Source organism: Chlorocebus sabaeus, chromosome 13, assembly GCF_047675955.1.
Source record: "Chlorocebus sabaeus isolate Y175 chromosome 13, mChlSab1.0.hap1, whole genome shotgun sequence".
NCBI lineage: Eukaryota > Metazoa > Chordata > Mammalia > Primates > Cercopithecidae > Chlorocebus > Chlorocebus sabaeus.
In genome coordinates, this window is record NC_132916.1 from 57,652,674 (window position 1) to 57,666,121 (window position 13,448).

Here is a 13,448-nt window from a genome sequence, read left to right on the forward strand (position 1 = left end):
TTATGCTAAAGTATGAATTTTTATTTTATTCAAATTATGCATCTCCCACCTTTATTTATAGGTGAAACTAGCACATAATGTTTTATGCCAAAATGAAATTCAAAATGTTGTTGCCTTTTTGGACAGTATTAATCATTGTACTTAATCCTTACATGATATTTGCTATAGCCACAGAACATTCTTAGACACTATGATTCACAAAACATTTAAATTGCATATTTGGCTTGTAACATATTACACATTAAAAAGAATTACTATTTTTCTGAATACGATTAATACTAATAATAGTCTAACAGTGACTAAGAATATGGACTTAAATAAAGGCTGGCTTGAAACTCAGGTCTACCAATTATTAGCAAGCTTCTAAAAATTCTGAGCCCTTAGTTTTCTCACATGTGAAATGGAGAAAATAAACCTGCAAAATTAATTAAATCTGTCCATTGATATTTTTCTCTGCAGTGTATATTAACTGGCGTTCCTCGTTAGGCCAGACTGTGCTCTCAACCATGCTCCAAATCCTCTTTGTGCCAACCCCACTGCCAGAACCCTTTCTACCTTGAGAACCAGAAAAGGAAACATTATGCCTGGCAATGCCTACACCCTCCAAAATAAATCTGCAGGAAAGAACACCCAGTAAGTGATGAGAGCAGCAACGACTGCCTTTATTATTCTAAATTTACAACACCACCTTTTCTAGAGCCTCTTAAGCATTGTAGATAGTTCCCCACTCATTAAAAAATAAATTGTAACCATAAGTATTCAGTGTTGATACTGCTTTTGAATTGGACCATGCTCAGGTCAGTTGCAGAAGACCAACCTAAAGTAGAGGATGAAAATTTTTTTCTGAACTTTTTTTCAGAACGTAACTTAGTGAATATATTAAAACTAAACTTTCTTTGAATGGGAATAATTTCTATGAATTAATCTATAATCTCTTAGACCACACCTAAAGTAATGTAGACGTTGTTGTATCATAGGCTTTGTAACTAGAGACCACTGGATTTGTCTTTGGAAAAGTCACTCATGATTCTTTGGGCTTTGGTTTCCTTATCTCTTATACCGGCTTAATAATGACCACGGTAGAGTTGCCATGGAAATTAAATGAACTCATGTACCATAAGTGACCAATACAATGACTGACACTCAGTGATTTATCAATAAATTAAAACATTTATTATCAATATGACAAAGAAGGTGCCGCTAAAATAGACAATAGGTTTTTGGAAGAAGTGATTAAATGGATGCGAAATTTATGGATTATTTATTCCGTGCTACCATTGCTGTGTCCCCTGGTTGTGGTATACACACGTGTGCGTATAGAATCGTAAATCCTATGTGGGCGCGTAATGCATGCGCAGAAGGCTTAGGCACGAAATGTCATTTCAGCAATGTGCCTAGGGAAGCTCTGACGCCGCCTTGGAAGTAAGTCGTTGCTGCTTGACCTTTGGGTGTCTGGGAGGGATGCCTATACCTGCACCCAGCACTGGAAGGGGCCCAGGCACTTCCCAGCACAGCCTATCCCCAGACTGCTTAGTCCTTCATAACATATATCTCCACGGAAAAGGGTATTTCCTCCCGTCAGAAAAAGCGCCCCAGTCTGGTCTGGGTTGGTTTTTATTTCACGTTGTTGCAAGTAGGCGAAGTCCCTTCTGTCTTCTCCCTTGGGGTAAGTGGAAAGGAGCCCGGCAGGGGGCCCGCAGTGGCCTGCACAGGGCAACTGGGTAGCAAGAGAGTTCTGGGCAATTCCGGGGGCTGCCCCACAGAAGCAGGTGGGGATCGACAGTGGCTCTCTCACCCAGCGAGGAGAGCGCGGTCGCGGGTCCCTCCCCTCAGCCTGGAGACTGCAGCCGCTCAAGTCGGCCCGGGTGGGGGAGGGGTGGGGGCGGCGCGGAGGGCACGGAGATTACAGCGGCGCCACCCGGCACATCCAGGGCCCCGAGGCCCTGGGCGGTCCCCACGCGAGATCGCAAACCATGACAATAGGCAGTCACCCGAGGTCGAATAAAAACGGAGTGGGTCCCCCGCGCGCCGCCGCCCCCCGCGTCTCTGGCGGCCTGCCCCGAGGCCCCCGGCGGCCTCCAGTGCCCGCAGTAGCCGGCGACGACGTCGCCCCCGCCCCACCTCCGTGCGCAAGTGCGAGGCTGCCCGCAGCGCGGCGCACGCTCCGGCCGCTCCCGGCTTCAGCGCAAAACTTCCATCCTGTCCACGTGAAGTTGTCGCTGCCTTAGAGAGGGGGAAAGAGCTGCGGGAAAAGCTAGGGAGTGACGACTGCGGCGGCTGGGCGCGCTCTCTCTTTTTCTTTTCTTCTCCTTTCCCCCCTGTCGCAGTCCGGAGTTTTGGCTCCTCTCCTTTCCTCCTCCCCCTCGTTGCCGGCTTCTCCCCCCGCCCCGCTTCTCCCCCGCTTGTGTACGCTATTTGTTGTGGGGTGGCCGAAGGGGATGTCCTGTTTTCACCAGAGGCACAGCGCGAAGGGGAAACTTCGACACTGGAAGGAACGAGAATAAATACTTAATTACGGACGCACGGAACCGCGGCTGGGACAGATACTTCGGGAACCCGAGGCGGACCGGGCGACGAGGTGAGTGTCCCCTTCTTCTAACTCCCGCCCTAGGGCTCCCGGGGGGCCTGAGTTTGGAGAACCCCCAAACTTTCCGGGAAAGTGCGCGAGGCTCTGCCGGGGACGCCGAGCGAGCGATGGGGACTGAGGACGCGCAGCTGGACGATGCGTGGGCGCCTGCGTCCCCGGGGGGCGCTTGGAGGCCGGGTGCCCCACGCCTAAGGGCCCGGGCCCCTCGGACCGCAGCGGTGCTCTCTGCCCTGGAAGACGTCCCCACGTCCCAAGGGTCCCTTCCGAGCCTCCCTGTCCCTTCCGGGGTCGGCGCGGAGCCTGCGCGTAACGGCGTTCATCCAGCAGTCCAGCGTGCGGCTTCTACCTGCACCCCGCCTCCACCTGGCAGAGGCGCGCGCATCGGGGTCTCCCCCACATCTTTCTTATGACGTGTATTACTTTCTGATGACCCCCTAGATGGTCCAGGCGCGAGGATGCTGACCTAGAGTCCTTCGGAGGATCACAGGCGCCTGGGCTTTCCCGGTGCCGGGTGCGTGTGTACTTTAAAGGCTCGCGTTCTAATCTCCAGGCACTGATCGGGCTTTTCAACTGCGGCGATCCCACTTTAATAGTTTTTATGTGGCGTGGACTGAATGTCTCCTGCAGTTTGCCAGGGTCGGTGAAATTAGAAGCGCCTTGTCAGAGCAGTCGCGTTCATCGAGTAGCGGGTGCCATGGAAGGCTTATAACTTCTCCAAAGGAAGGGACCTGGCTGAGGAGAACAGATTTTTCTCTCCTTCCAAGCCTGCTGGGTCTGGGGAGGCTTTGGGACTTGAAATGGTTCGGATTTTTAGCGTGTTGAAGCGGAGTTTGGAAGTAGACGTGTGTGTGCTTGTTTTATTCTGCGCCGCACAGCAACCCGAACTTTTCGTTTGGTAGCACTTGAAAGAGTTTTCTCCCTTTGTCTGCGAGATTCTGGACAGTTCGGAGAGATTAGGGAATTTGCGGACCGAGTCGGGTGGCAGAGCTGGGGCGAAAACGGAGAGCGCAATTTAATTTTTGTCATCTCTTCCCTGCTTGGGGGCACAGTGTCTCCCTTCACCACCACCCCTCTTTCTCCTTCCTGTGAAGACAACGGGTTTGCGCCTGGGGTGAGAGTGTGTGTGGGAGGGTAGTGTGGAAACTGTCCTCTCTCACCGCGTCCCCTGAGCCTTTCCCCGCCATCCCGAGCGGGCCTAGAGAGTCATTCATGAATCTTAACCTGAGGGCAGGGGAGGAAGGTGCAGGTCCCTTTGCCCTTTCTGCCAAGGTGCAGAATAGCGCCCGGGCGTGTGTTTTGGTTCCAGAGCAGTTCCACGTGGAGCAACTCCGTGTGCGTGTGTGTTGTGTACTTGATCTGTGAGGAGGTAACAGGAGTCTGGTGTTCAAACCCAGTGGGCCGTTGGCCATTAGTTTGCTTTCCTGGCTGTCATTACAGACACTTCCAAAATCTGATACCTAAGAGAACCAACAGGTTAGGTTTCATATTAAGAGCTCATACTTAACAGTTTTCTTTCTCCCTTACCCCTTTTGGCTTGGCACCCTGGGATCAACGTAATTGTTGGAGCGAAATACATCTCCTGGAATATGGCATTTTGTTCCTCTTCTCATCTGCAGCCACTTTGTGAACCCTCGGGTGTTTGTCAGTTTCAGTGCGGGCTCCTGCGGGATTTAGGTGGGAGTCTTAGGAGCGTTTAACAACCGCGGGCTCCCCATCAACAGCTTCTGAAGTTTCACTTACACGTAGGTGACTGACAGGATTGAAAGTTGACGATGGTTTTTTTGTTTGTTTGTTGTGTTGTTTTTGTTTTGAAAACCTTAGGGAAAGGATTGTACTTGAATTCCTTTCCTGGGTACAGTTTGGTTTTAAGTAGAATGAGTGCCTTTTTTTTTTTTTTTTTTTTTTTGGTCTTTTAAAATATTATTGGCAAGCTTAAACCTGAAGAACCAAAAACTAGAGGGGGCAGGGAGAGAATCCCCCCCAAAAATATTTGATGCGTCATATGGAGCGTTTTAGGAGACTGCATTCAAAGACATTTGTGTATTTTTAAAAATAGCATTATCCCAAGAAACAAAAAGCAATAGTAACAAGAGACGAACTGTTTTGTGTCGAGCAAGACTGCCAGAATCTGATTTTTATGGCAACAATATCGAAAGCAGATATAACTACACCCACATTTATTGTTATAAACCGTAAAAATAGTTTGTTCCACCTGATTAAAAGTTGTAAGTCATTCAAAGTTAAACCACTATTTAGAAATGACTGTACAAGAATGTTAAAACCTTTGACAGCTACAGGTTTGAAAGCAACATAATTAGATTTGTTGAAAACGGCTCCTTTCTCTGATTATTAGGGATATGTACTTGTCTTTCATAAGAAGTAAAGGTCTAAAATCAATATGGTTTTCAAAAGCGTGTTTTCCTTTGTAAATTTCCTGAAAATAGTATGTTTCAATATTTAAAGACCATTGTAACTACAGGTTGGTTCACAATTATAACTAAAATAAGATTTACTCAGTTATTTTCTTTTTATTAGTATTTATTGAATATTTGAAATTGAATTTCTCATTTCCAAAATAAAACGTTTCACATATATGTATGTATTCACAATTAACCTTTCTTTTAAGTAGTATGTTTAAGTTTTAAAATTTTAAAAATCTTAAGATTTGTATAAAAAGGAGTGATTGTATAAAAAGGAATAATCATTATTATTAATTGTTAAGAAAAATAGATGCTGAATTTCAGAGGGTTTCTGGAAGCTGGAGAAAAAAATTGTCTGCATAGAAGTTTCTTTTTTGAGGGGTGACTTTCAGATGAGTTACTTGTCATTTTGCTATATAGTTTTTTTCTTTTAATAAGCCTCTTTGGGTTAAAAAAAAAAAAAACAAGTTCTCCATTTCTAAGAGTTTCCTTTTTATTTATGTTGTACTTTGGGGTGTAAATAAATTTTACATAGCCACGGGAAATAGAGTATCCAATTTCATGTTTTCAATCTCTGTTGCAAGCTCTAAATGACTGATGTTGTGTCTAAAAATATATTTATATGGCTTGATATTTCATTTTTAAATTTTATGCATTGGAGTTAGATTATTTAGAATATTTAGAAAGGTAGAATGGTAGAAAGACCATGACTATTGTTATAAAAAGTTAGAATATTAGGAAGTTCACATTCTAACTTTCAAATAATCAAACTTATTTTGCCCCACAAAACCTCACAGGTTTTATACAGATTTCAAGAAGAGGGGAGATAATCTTTTTCAATACTTAGTTAAGTGTTAAGTAATTTAAGAATGCGAGTATTTATGGTGCTTTCTCATCATCATTTTTTTCTATTAGGTAAATGCAAGAACACTGGACATTCAGTAAAAACAGGCCCCTCTTTATAAGGAGTTTATTCACCATAGTTCTGTATTGCAGCTGCTGATCATATTTCATGGAGCTGTTAAAGCACTTAAAACCTAAAATTAGGTACTGTCTGGTTGTAAATATTTCAGATCACTCATTTAAGAAATAAATAGAAAAGCGTGCTATCAAAAGTAGGAAACGTTTGAATCCTCTCATTGAAGAGCTGAACAAACCTCTGTCAAAACACCTTTTCTTTTTTTCAGTGAGAATATAATCTTGACAGTTTCTTTTTCCAAATGGATATTATTCTTACATGAACTAAATGCTAAACTCTTATAATGTGTCTCCCTGTAGAGTATCTTAAACTAATTATATTCAGAAATACAGTTGGGGGATTTTATTACAATGGTTACTAGGTGAAGGAAATCAACACCGGGGAAATGGGGTGGCATTGCAGTGTACCTGCTTCTCTCATGAATTTTTCCTGCTAAACTAAGAAATGACATGCTGTTTCAGGCATTTGCCCTGGAGATGGGTGAGATGCACTATGTGTAATACTGCATCTTATAGTTAGATGTGTTTTAATGAAGAGGACACTGCATATTCATTAAAATCATTTTTGGAGCCAAACTTGGCGTCATTTAGCTTGAACTTAAGTGGAAGAAAATGAGCAAGAGTTACACATTCAAAAGAAGTACAGGCAACTTTGATTGCTTTTAAGAGGTTTGAAGACTTTGTAAACATTACTGTCACTCAGTATTGCTTGTGGAGCTGTTCATTAATATATGCCTTGGTGATACGTCATTTTACGCTTGAAGTTTGTCATTCTTAGTGTTTCTCTATCCGTGTTTTTATTAGTAAAGAGATACTGAACATGAACACCACTATTCTTACTCCCTTAACCCCTTTCACACCTCCAGAAAAAGAGATGAAGCTGATTAATTTAAAATAGAAACCATTTTGTGTTATCAAAACCACATTTATATAGTGATTTGAGACAGTTTCAGAGAGTGCACCTCTGAGTCTCACTGTAACCTTTTCTGTCATTGAAAGGTGCTAATTGATCTTAGGACACTGACACAATAGTATAGTTTGATATTTGAAACCTTTTGGAGTTGGTCTGGCCCTTTTCTTACCCTGAGATTTCAGTACATGAATGATGAAGAAAGACACCATTCTAAAATACCAGAAATTCTCATTTTTTTCCCAATATGAAATGTTTTAATACAGCATGTTCATATTTATAAAGCTTTTATTTTTATACAGTAAGTAATTTTATTTTAATGTACTTTTGGACTGTAGCAGAAGACCTATATGTTCTATCGTGTTAGAATTTTTTAGTTTTTTTTTTTTTTTCCTGCATGGGTAGTTTATTTAGGTTATAATTTTTAGGCAAAGTCTGATTCCTATTATCACATGAATATTTTCAAAGTGAAATTGCTTTAAGCCAATGTGGAATAGCTTTCATATCACCAAGGCATATATTAATGTAGATATCAAATATGAGAGCATATTTTCTTCTGTATATTTATATCCTAAAGTGTATTTTTAAATAAAAGTGATCACTTTAGTCTTTAGATAATTGCAATTTGGCTGTCATTGTTACTATAATATTAATCACTCTCACCATCGTAACATCATAGCTAGCATTTACTAAGGAATTTCATGCCAAACACTGTTTTAAGCATTTATATGGATTAGCTAATTTTAATCTTTTTAACTATGCCATAAATTAGGTACTTTTGTTATTCCCATTTTACAGATAAGGAAGCTGAGACCCAGTCATGCAGCACAGTGGAGCCAGGGTCCTAACTCCCCAGTATGAAGCCAGCACCCTTATCCTTAAGCATGTGCTGGACACTTGCTTCCATCAGTCATATACCAGCATTTTTAGGTAGTACCTGAAATTTTGTTTTAATAATATTTGTATAGTTATGTAAGGATAACTGGATATTAGAAAAATTTGTTAAATTTTGTATTAGACCTGTAATTTCATGGGCTATATTGTTTGAGACCAGACCAAAAAAAGTATCGAAGTCAAAGAAAAAAAAATTAAGTATCTGAAGAAACATATTAAGTAACAGTGAACAAGAATATGGTCTAAATAACCAGTCATGAAGGCTGGACAGCAAATGACTGAATTTGGAGAAATGCTATATTTTGTAGTGTTTCCCAATTATTAAGAATTTATGACCAGATCTTTTAAATATTTAACTCACATGTAGAATTTTCCTTTGCTTTTCAAGCCTTGTCCAAATTGGTTAAATGTTATCAACTTTGTATTTTCTTTGTTTGTGTATTTTGTTGTTTAATGCTGTTTTTGAGTCTCAAATCCGCACATTTATGTTGAACCAACTAATAAGGCTTGAAGAATTAAAGAGTGCACGATGGACTTCTGGAGGCAGGTTTAAATTATAATAGAGACACCCATATTTTGGAAATACATTCAATTTATCTGGTTATCGCATGTGTAAGGTTTTCTCTAGGTAAACACTTTTGTTTTGCTGTTAATAACTTGTTTTACAATTTTATAGTATTTTTCCACTGAAGCAGTGGTTCTCTATTTTTTTTTTATTTACTTATATACTCAGCCACGGATGCTTTCATTTACGTGGAAGCTGACGATATGCCCAGTAGAGAAATGTGCCACTGCTCTGGGTGAAGCCGGATGTAGGTGGCCTGAGAATGACTCACCAACAGTACCCTCTCACAGTGGCCGCCTCTGGAATTCTCTCTAAGTGTCTTCAATGTATGGAAACTACTGCAAAAAAATTTGAGTCTTCTGACAAAAGGGGTTAATTCAGAGTACCTGCTCTAACAAGTTCATGTGGCGTCACTAAAAATCAGACTGTCAGATACCGTGAAATATCTCCCAATGTGATATATCGCAGAAAGATGTGTCTACTCTCACTTATATAACTTGAGTATCCTTATTAACCAATCTTCAACTTCGCTTTAGCGCTGAGAAAATTAAAACTGATCAAAATGTTCCCTATGTGTAGTTCCAGGTCTGAATGAGGCACAAAGGGCTTGTACCTGCAAAGGCTGACTTTATTAATTAGAACATCTTTCCTCCTCTAAAGACTTTAAGAAGAAACGCCAGCAGTGACCTAACTTGACATGACTTTAGATTTTCACGTAAATTATTGCTACTGTTTCTGTTGTCCTTTCCCCCTTTCTTTTTAAAATGAAAGGGACATTTCTTGTGAAAGACTACAATTAAATCATAAAAATTTACATTCATGTGCCATTAAGTTTAATTCTACTCACAAAAGCAATAGCACAGAGTTTGAAATTCTATCCCTAATCAAGTAGGTGGACCACATACTGGGAGGGCTCATTATCCACAAGGTCATATATATAATCCACAGACCTCTGCATATACCCAACGGAGTGATCTATTCATTATATTTCATCTCTGACTTTGAACTCCCTAATGTTAAAAGATTTGAAAAGAACCAAATGTTCTGATTAAGAGATTGAATATTTCTAACTTAATGTTTTCAGTATGTTGAAAGTGATGATGACTTGGGGGAATCAACAGATCTCTACATTACCTAATTCTTTTCACTTACATTTGAATGCAAATATATATTCATGTATGGTTATGACTCAAGTCATTCTTGCCAAATTTAATCACATAGTGGGTGAGTCACATTCAGATTTCCTTTTGCAGGTTTCCCAGTAATCTCAAAGAATACTTCTAGTAGGTAACTTAAGCATGCAAATATCAATAAACCTGTCAAGAACTGCAATTCTACTGTTTTGGTTTTTTTTTTTTGCATTAACTTTAGTTGATAAGATGATGCTACTGTTATTTTTCTTAGTTGACCCGTAAAGAATTTTAATTTAGGTCTAGTTTTTTTTCCTTTAATTGTTGACTTTAGTTTTTAAAGGTTTCATTCATGAAAATGGTTAGCAAAGTTGTAGGTATTTGGAAAATGCTTGTTAAATGCTTTTTCATTATCAGTGTTGCTAAAGACTTGCAAATTAGAGTGGGATGTATAGAGTTCTTTTCTACTGTGCATAGCTGTGAAGACTTTGGTGCTTTCATTGTATTCTTATAGTTTTACATACCATTCCTAGGAATATTTAGAGAGATAATTGTTGTAACCAAGGTCACAGGTTTAATCCTCAGGTATTCAAATTAGCTTTAGGTGGACAGTTGTCCTATACATGCTTGTTCATATTAATGTCTTTGTCATAACAAGTATAGTTATCATATCTTCACCTGGGGGCCCATTCTGGACTGTGTTGGAGCTGTCTCTGACACTCTCTTCCATCCCTAAGATATTCAACCACATTTGTTCATGATTTTTATTAGGTCCCTCCTGGACTTAAAATTCCCTAAAAAATTTGCCTGCTGCCTGTAGGGCAAATTCCAAAATTCTGTGCAGGGAAGATAACCCTTCATGCTAAGAACCTTGCTCAAGTTGCTCTTCTCATCTCTTACTCCCCGCTCACAACTCTCTTCTCCAGCTGTATGGAAAACTGCAGTTCTCAACTACACCTTGGACATTTCCACTTCATTTCTTTGTGCGTAGAACGATTTTAAACATTACCCCTCTCCCCCTGCAAATATCTTTTTCTGCTGCTTTTTCAAGACTTAAGGCGCAAAATGTTACCTCCTCTGATAAGTTCCTTTGACCTCCAGAGTCTGAGTTGGACATTTCTTTCTCTTTACTCCCAAAGCATCCAGCTTCTACATTTAACGTAGCCCTTGCCACATTGAAATGTAATAGGTTACATTAGTCTAAATCCTGCTTTAAGCTAATAATTTACTGGAAGGATTAGCTGTATTTGTCATTTCTGTATCGCTAATGCACAGTGCACTGCTGGACATATAGTCAGTAGGTAGTTGTTATATTCCCATTGAATGAATGAGTAAAGGGACTGGAAATGAGAGCAGAGATTGTGACACTGAACATCCCCCACTTGAGACTGGGAACAGTGAGAAGGGCAGTGACAATTACAAGGTGAGACTACCTCAAGAACAACCTCAGGGGTTTTTGGTATAAACCCAGTGGAATTGCAGCTGTGAATCCAGACCTAGGTTATATGTATGTATATGTGAATGTAGAAGTGTGTTTATTTCTTACCACTGGGAAGTCAGTGATCTGGTGGATAAGCCAAGGATCCTGAAAATCTCTGGAGATACGGTAATTTCATAGTACTTGAAATCTGAGGGACTCAGTTCTTCTTATAGCACAGCGACTAAGTAGAAAGAATATGGGGGCTGGGCTCAGTGGCTTACACTTGTAATCCCAGCACTTGGGGGGGCCGAGGCGGACAGATCATTTGAAGTCAGGAGTTTGAGACCAACCTGACCAACATGGCAAAACCACATCTCTACTAAAAATACAAAAATTAGTTGGGTGTAGTGGTGGGCGTCTGTAATCCCGACTGCTCAAGAGGCTGAGGCAGGAGAAGCACTTGAACCCGGGAGGCAGAGGTTGCAGTGAGCCAAGATCACACCACTCCAGCATGGATGACAGAGTGAGACTCCATTTCAAAAAAAAAAAAAAAAAAAAAAGAATATGGAGCCAGGCCACTTGGGTTCAGACCTCAGCTCTGACGTTGAAGAGTTTGTAACATCAAGCACATTACTGAAATGGATTTTGCTTCAGTTTCTCATGTGTAACAGAACATGCCTCACAGGTTCTGATGAGAATTCAATGAGTAAATATATGTAAATATATTTAGAGTAGTGCTTGATATGAGCATCAGTTATTATTACTATGATTGAGTATCTTTCATTAGATTACCCCCAAATGTTCCAGAGGTATTTAGAGCTGAAGGTCTTTTTTGGGGGGCTATGGATTGGTGAGCATAAGTGGAGTGTCCAATAGTCCAAGTATAAATTAGATACTGTGGGTCCTTGGCAAATCCGAGGTTGTATTAGGAGCCTTAAGAGAAGACACTATAGGTGCTCAACAGTTGGCATTGACCATTTACATTGTGCAGTAGTATTTCTTTTATTAAATATTTCCACATACAGTAATCCAGATTTCTTTAGAGCTTTAATCTATGTGGTTCCTCAACTACTTTAAGCAATTTTAAGCACATTGTATAATGGTGGTACTTTATAGCCAATATTTAAGTTTCCTCAGTTGCTTTTTTTTAGCCTGAAGGTACAATTATGAGAATTTGTATAGTTTTCAGTAGTGGGCTTGGTGAACTCAATGTAAACTTTTTAAAAGGTAACTTTACATATTGTTATGATTCTTACCTTGGAGAGACAGTAGGAGGTTATTGGTACCTCTACTTACAGAATTTATCAATGGGTCCTTGGATTCAGATATAATGGTTATGTGGCAGGATGGGGCTGAAGGAAAAAGGAAAGTTAAAGTATTAATTGTCAAGGTCTCATTTTTACAGCTTATCTGGAACTGCTACCAGGTGTATCTCTATATGTTTTTAAATGATAATATTGATGTACTTGAATTCTTCAGTATATTTAAATAAGAGTTTTTCAAGCAGTGGTTATTGACATTTTGAGCTGGATAATTTATTCAGGGGATACTGTCCTGTGTCTGGTAGGATGCTTAGTGGTGTCACTAGATGCCAGGAACCCTCCCTCCCCTGGGTAATGATGGTGTCTCCAGACACTGCTAGGTGTTCTCTGGAAACAAAATTGCCTCTTCTTGAGAACCCATAACCTAAGCAGATCGTAATATCATTTGATATAGTCAAAAAACTCCCAGGGCTCTGCATAAGAGGATTGTTCTATTTCCAGTCGAGTGTGGAGAATCCTAATACCTTCCTCCCAAGTTTAAACATGAAGTCAAACAATTCTCATTAGTCTGTGTTGATAGATTAACTTTCCACAGAGGGGATTTACAGATAAGCTTCACACAGATTGACCATCTCCAGCATATTTTCCTTTTCTGGAAATAATATGTGGGTGGGAGTAACAATATCTGAGAGAGAGTATATAGGAAGTAAATATTTATTTGAATCACCTATGTGTCGGTTCTTCCTGTTACTTGTCAGTGGATACTTTGGAATTATTTTTAAATAATGACCATTGCCTTTCCATTTCTGTGGGTAAATATTCAGTAATAAGAAACTTTTACTTTATTAAGTCTGTAGTGTTAGAAAGGGTAAAGTTACCAATAATCACAACTGCTCAATACTAAAATACTTAATGAATTAAATCATTTGTTCATTTGTAATGAGAACTTTTCAAAAGAAGTATGTTTAACTTTCAGTTGTAACCACAAGTTCAAGATCTTGAGTTAATAACATTTGTACAGCTGGAAGAAAGTAAAAATGAATATATTACATGTAAAAACTCTCTTTTGTGAATTCTCAGATCCAAACTTTTATGTTCTCATTCTATGGGTTTGATGTTGACCGATACATTTTATCTATGAATTGATACATAATTGATGTAAGTAAATATGACTGTTGTCTGGGCACCACTCTTACATAATTTAAGCGTATGTGGAAGACATTTCAAAAATCACTCGCAAAGAACAAAATGGGAACAATAATGTTCACATAAAGTGAGAGAG

General features: G+C 39.9%; 1 protein-coding gene across 20 annotated transcripts in view; it reads left to right on the forward strand.

Moving 5' to 3' along the window:
- The first annotated feature begins 1,679 nt into the window (after positions 1-1,679).
- Positions 1,680-13,448, forward strand: part of EYA4 (EYA transcriptional coactivator and phosphatase 4) — a 288,609-nt gene continuing 276,840 nt past the window's right edge. For 5 of the 20 annotated variants that reach the window (XM_038000868.2, XM_038000869.2, XM_038000870.2 and 2 more), the window contains exon 1: positions 1,681-2,578. The gene's annotated coding sequence lies outside the window, so the exon portion shown is untranslated. Of the gene's footprint in view, positions 2,579-3,019; positions 3,099-13,448 lie in introns of those variants that run through there. The other 15 variants (XM_038000864.2, XM_038000866.2, XM_038000867.2 and 12 more) reach the window with 6 other exon arrangements.